The sequence below is a fragment of the Colobus angolensis genome, unplaced genomic scaffold (genome assembly GCF_000951035.1).
Source record: "Colobus angolensis palliatus isolate OR3802 unplaced genomic scaffold, Cang.pa_1.0 Scaffold776, whole genome shotgun sequence".
In the NCBI taxonomy this organism is placed as follows: Eukaryota; Metazoa; Chordata; class Mammalia; order Primates; family Cercopithecidae; genus Colobus; species Colobus angolensis.
Genome location: NW_012121554.1, coordinates 56,601 through 62,948, shown reverse-complemented (window position 1 = coordinate 62,948; position 6,348 = coordinate 56,601).

The window sequence follows — 6,348 nt, the reverse complement described above, 5'->3', positions numbered from 1 at the left end:
CACCAGCAAAATTTTTGTTTTCTGTTTCCATGACATTATGTTCTGCTGGCCTAGAAGCCTTAGTTCTAGAGGGAAGAATGCTGTCACCAGGAGCCATAATTCCATTAAACTAGAAGTTAAGATTGTCACCTGGACACTGGGCTCCTCCTACCTCTAAGTCAACAGGTTAAGAAGGGAGTTACAATGTTGGCTGGGGTGATTGATCTGGACTATGAAGATAAAATCAATCTACTACTCCACAATGGAAATAAGGAAGAGTATGTATGGAATACAGGAGATCCATTAGGGCATCTTTTAATATTACCATGCTCTGTGATTAAGGTAAATGGGAAACAACAACAGCCCAATCCAGGCAGGACCATAAATGACCCAGACCTTTCAGAAATCGAGGTTTGGGTCACTCCACCAGGAAAAATACCACAACCTTCTAAAGTGCTTCCTGAAGGCAAAGGGAATATAGAATGGGTAGTACAAGAAGGTAGTCATTAATACCAGCTATGACCACGTGACCAGCTGCAGAAATGAGAACTGTAATTGTCATGAGTATCTCCTCTTTCTTTTTTTAAAAGCATGTTCATGCATGTATACACTGGTACTAAGAAAATATCTTCATTTTATTTCCTTTCTCCTTTATCATGTGACATGAGATACATTGACCTCACATCAGCCTTTAATGTAATAGTATTTGGACTGGGCATTGGTGCACTTCTGGTTGTATGAAGGATAGTTGTAATGTTAGGCATAATTATTGTGTTATTATTGTCTTTATTTGAAGATTATGTATAATTATTGGGGGAACCCGCCCTTAAAATTTCAACATAGGTTCTTTCTATTTTCCATAAGTGTCAGCCAGCTGAGAAATAAAGAGAGACAGTACAAAGAGAGGAATTTTATAGCTGGGCTGCCAGGGGTGGCATCACATATTGGTAGGACAGTGATGTCCGCCTGAGTCTCAGACCAACAAGTGTTTATTAAGTGTTTCAAAAGGGGAGGGGATGTAAGAACAAGGAGTAAGTACAAAGATCACATGCTTCTGAGGGCAAAATGCGGAACCTCTAATAAGGGTCTAACAAAAATCACATGCTTCTGAGGAAATAGGACAAAGGGCAAATGCAGAATCACTGATAAGGGTCTATGTTCTGCAGTGCACGTATTGTCTTGATAAACATCTTAAGCAACAGAAAACAGGGTTCAAGAGCAGAAAACCGGTCTGATCACAAATTTACCAGGGCAGTTTTTCCCCACCCTAGTAAGCCTGAGGGTTCTGCAGGAGAGCAGGGCATATCTCAGTTCTTATCTCAACTGCACAAGACAGACATTCCCAGAGCGGCTGTTTATAGACCTCCCCGCAGGAACGCATTCCTTTCCCAGGGTATTAATATTAATATTCCTTGCTAGGAAAAGAATTTAGCGATATCTCTCCTTCTTGCATGTCCATTTATAGGCTCTCTGCAAAAAGAAAAATATGGCTCTTTGGCCAGGTGCAATGGCTCATGCCTGTAATCTCAACCCTTTGGGAGGTCAAGACAGGTGGATCACAAGGTCAGGAGGTCGAGACCATTCTGGCTAACATGGTGAAACCCCGTCTCTACTAAACATACAAAAAATTAGCTGGGCATGGTGGTGAGTGCTTGTAGTCTCCTCTACTCAGGAGGCTGAGGCTGGAGAATGGTGTGAACCTGGGAGGCAGAGATTGCAGTGAGCCGAGATTGCACCACTGCACTCCAGCCTGGGTGACAGAGCAAGACTCTATCTCAAAAAAAAAAAAAAGGAAAAAAAATAGGCCAGGCATGGTGGCTCACGCCTGTAATCCCAGCACTTTGGGAGACCAACGCAGGTGAATCACGAGGTCAGGAGTTTGACAGCAGCCTGGCCAGCATGGTGAAACCCAATCTCTACTAAAAATACAAAAATTGGCCAGGCGCGGTGGCTCAAGCCTGTAATCCCAGCACTTTGGGAGGCCGAGATGGGCGGATCACTAGGTCAGGAGATCGAGACCATCCTGGCTAACACGGTGAAACCCCATCTCTACTAAAAAAATACAAAAAACTAGCCAGGTGTGGTGGCAGGTGCCTGTAGTCTCAGCTACTCGGGAGGCTGAGGTAGGAGAAAGGCGTAAACCCGGGAGGCGGAGCTTGCAGTGAGCTGAGATCCGGCCACTGCACTCCAGCCTGGGTGACAGAGTGAGACTCCGTCTCAAAAATAAATAAATAAATAAAAAATAAAATAAAAATACAAAAATTTAGCTGGGCATTGTGGTGGGAGCCTGTAATCCCAGATACTCGGGAGGCTGAGGCAGGAGAATCACTTGAACCCAGGAGGCAGAGTTTGCAGTGAGCCGAGACCACACCACTGCACTTGATCTAGGGGACAGAGTGAGACTCTGTCTAAATTTTAAGAAAAAGAAAGAAAAAGAAAGAAAAATATATAGCTCTTTTTGCCTGATCCCTCAGGCAGTCGGACCTTATGGTTGTCTTCCCTTGTTCCACAAAAATCACTGTTATTCTTCAAGGTGCACTGATTTCATATTGTTCGAACACACATTTTACAATCAATGTGTACAGTTAAGACAGTTATCACAGTGGTCCTGAGGTGACATACATCCTCAGCTTACGAAGATAACAGGATTAAGAGATTAAAGATGGCATAAGAAATTATGAAAGTATTATTTGGGAACTGATAAATGTCCATATTAAAATGAAATCTTCACAATTTATGTTCCACTGCCATGGCTCCAGCCAGTCGCTCCATTTGGGGTCCCTGACTTCCTGTGACATATAATCTCAGAAGATGTGTAAAGTTAACAAAGGAGTGAATTTGTGATGGTTAATACTGAGTGTCAACTTGTTGGACTGAAGGATACAAATTATTGATCCTGGGTGAGATTGTGACACCCTTATACATATCCAGACAACAGTTAGGATCATCACATTCAAACATAAACAGAGCCTAGTGGTGAGATCTGGAATCTCGAATGTGGACACAATCCACAGTTGGAATTGTGACTGTCATATGTTAATCTGGCTACAAGTTGGATAATGACACATTTCTGAACCCAGCTCACAGTCATGGTGATGACTCTCATACCTGAACCCAGTCAACGGGAGATATGTTGACTCTTGTACTTAGGCTGAGGGGAATGGGTAACATCATAGGCATATAGCAGCACTAAGATCTTAGGATTTCTACCCACTCACACTCACTCACTAGACATTGATGTGTCCATACCCCTCTCAGGACAAGGCACCACCCTCAGAAATTTTACCACAGCATTTTTGACCCTAGTGGTTTTTTTGGCCAAAAACCTACAAAAGTGTCTACAAGTCTCCTGGCATATCTCTATTTTCAGACGCTGAATCTGCAGTAGCAACCTGTATTCTCCACCAGCCTAGGGTTCTCGACCACGTGTTCGTAATCTTATCTGCCTGCACAGCCCCACCTGAGCCACTATATATTGCATGCCTGCATTGCACTCTCTCCAACCCAGGGACTTTTTTCTTTTAACTTTTATTTTTGGTTGGTTCAGGGGTACACATGCAGGTTTGTTGTACAGCTAAAATTGTGTCATGGGAGTTTGGTGTGCAGATTATTTTGTCACTGCAGTATTAATCACAGCACCAAAATGATACTTTTTCTGACCCTTTTAGTCCTCATCGTCCACCCTCAACTAGGCCTCAGTGTCTTTTTTTCCCCTCTGTGTTCATTTGTTCTTGTAATTTAGCTCTTACTTATAAATAATAACATGCCTTTGGTTTTCTGTTTCTGCATCAATTTTCTAAGAAGAATGATCTCCAGCTTCATTCCGTGTTGCTGCAAAGGACATAATCTTTTTTTTTTTTTTTTTTTTTCTTTTTTTGTTTTGTTTTATGGCCACACAGGATTTCAAGATTTCATGATGTTTATGTACCATTATTTGTTTGTTTTGAGATGGAGTCTCGCTGTGTCACTCATGCTGGAGTACAGTGACATGATCTCAGTTCACTGCAACCTCCACCTCCCAGGTTCAAGCAATTCTTCTGCCACAACCTCCCGAGTAACTAGGATTACAGGCGTGTGCCACAGCACCCAGCTAATTTTTGTATTTTTAGTATAGAAGGAGTTTTACCATGTAGACCAGGCTGGTCTCAAACTCCTGACTTCCGGTGATCCATCGCCTTGGCCTCCCAAAGTGTTGAAATTATAGGTGTGACCCATTGCACCTGACCCATATTTTGCTTTTATTAAGTTTTTTATATTTTGCTATATTTGGAGACAGGGTCTCACTCTTTTTCCCAGGCTGGAGTGCAGTGGTGTGGTCTTGGCTCACTGAAACCTCAATCTCTCAGGCTCAAGCTATCCTCTTCTACCTAAGCTTCCCAAGTAGCTAAGAATAAAGGCTTGTGCCACCATGCCTAGCTAAGTTTTCTTTTTGTATTTTTTTATTTTATTTTATAGATGGGATTTTGCCATGTTGTCCATGCTGGTCTCAAACTCCTGAGCTCAGGCAATCCACCTGGCTCGGTCCCCAAAGTGCTGGATTACAGCCGTGTGCCATCATATAACCACACCATATTTTCTTTATCCAGTCTACCAGTGATAGGCATTTAGACTGATTCCATGTCTTTGCTATTGTGAATAGCACTGCAATGAATGTGATTGTGCATGTGTCTTTATAATAGAATAATTTGTATATTTTTAGGTATATACCCAATTGTGAGGTTACTGGGTCAAATGGTAATTTTGTTTTTAGTTTAGTGAGGAATCACCACACTGCTTTTCACAATGGTTGAATTATAATAGTGGCCATTCTCACTGGTTTGAGATGATTTCTTATTGTGGTTTTCTTTTGCATTTCTCTAATGATTAGTGATGAACATTTTTTTATATGCTTGTTAGCCACATGTTTGTCTTCTTGTAAAGACAAGCAGCTTTTACATGTTTTTTATCTTCTTAAATTTAAGTGAGGTTTTGTTTTCCTTGTAAACTTGTCTTAGTTCCTAGGGGATTCTGGATAGCAGACCTTTGTCAGAAGCATAGTTTGCAAATATTTCTATTATTCTGTAGGTTGTCACTTTACTGTGTTGATACTTTCCTTCGCTGTGAAAAACATCATTACTTTAATTAGGTCCCATTTGTCAATTTTTGCTTTTGTTGCAATTACTTTTGATGTCTTCATCATGAAATCTTTGCCAGTTTCTATGTCTAGAATGGCACTTGTTACCTTCTAGGGTTTATTTTTTATATACCTAATTTTTAAGATTAACATTTAAGTCTTTCATTTACCTTGAGTTGATTTTTTTATATGGTGTTATAAAAGGATCCAATTTCAATCTGCTACATAGTGGTAGCTAGTTGTTCCAGCACCATTTATTAAATGGGATATTCTTCCCACATGCCTGTTGTCACCTTTGTTGAAGATCAGATGGTTTTAGGTGTGTGGCATTATTTCTGGGCTCCCTATTCTGTTGCAGTGGTGTATGAGTTTGTTTTTGTACCCGTACCATGTTGCTTGGTTTACTGTAGTCCTGCTGTATAGTTTGAAGTCAGGTAATGTAACGCCTCCAACTTTGTTGTTTTTGCTTATGATTGCCTTGGCTATTCAGGCTCTTTTTTGGTTCTGTGTGAATTTTAAAATAGTTTGTTTTTTTAGTTCTGTTAAAAAATATTTTGGTGGTTTGATTAAATTGCATTACATCAGTAAATTTATTTCAGCAGTATGACCATTTTATGATAGTGATCTTTTTTATTCATGAGCATAAGGTAGTATTCCATTTGTTTGTGTCATCTCTGGCTTCTTTAAGCATTGTTTTGTAATTCTTGTCATAGAGATCTTTTACCTTTCTGGTTATCTGTATTTCTAGATATGTTATTCTTTTCTTTGGCAGATGTGAATGGAATTGTGTTTTCAATTCAGATTTAGCCTGGATGTTCTTGATATATAGGGTTGCTACTAGTTTTTGTACATTTCTTTTGTATCCTGAGACTTTACTCAAGTTGTCAGTTTAAAGAGGTTTTCTGCTGAGAGTATATGGGTTTCCAGATGTAGAATCATGTTGTTTGCAAATAGGGCAAGTTTGACTTTCTCTCTTTTTGTTTGAATGCCTTTTATTTTTATCTTTTGCCTGATTGCTCTGGCTAAGACTTCCAATTTTATGTTGAATAGGACTGTTGAGAGAAGGCATCCTTGTCTTGTGCCAGTTATCAAGAAGGAACACTTACAGGTTTTATCCATTCAGTATGTTGGCTGTTTGTTTGTCATAGATAACTTACTATTTTGATGTATGTACCTTCAATGCCTAGTTTGTTGAGGGTTTTTAACATGAAAAATGTTAAATTTTATTGAAAGCTTTTTGTGCATCTATTGAGATA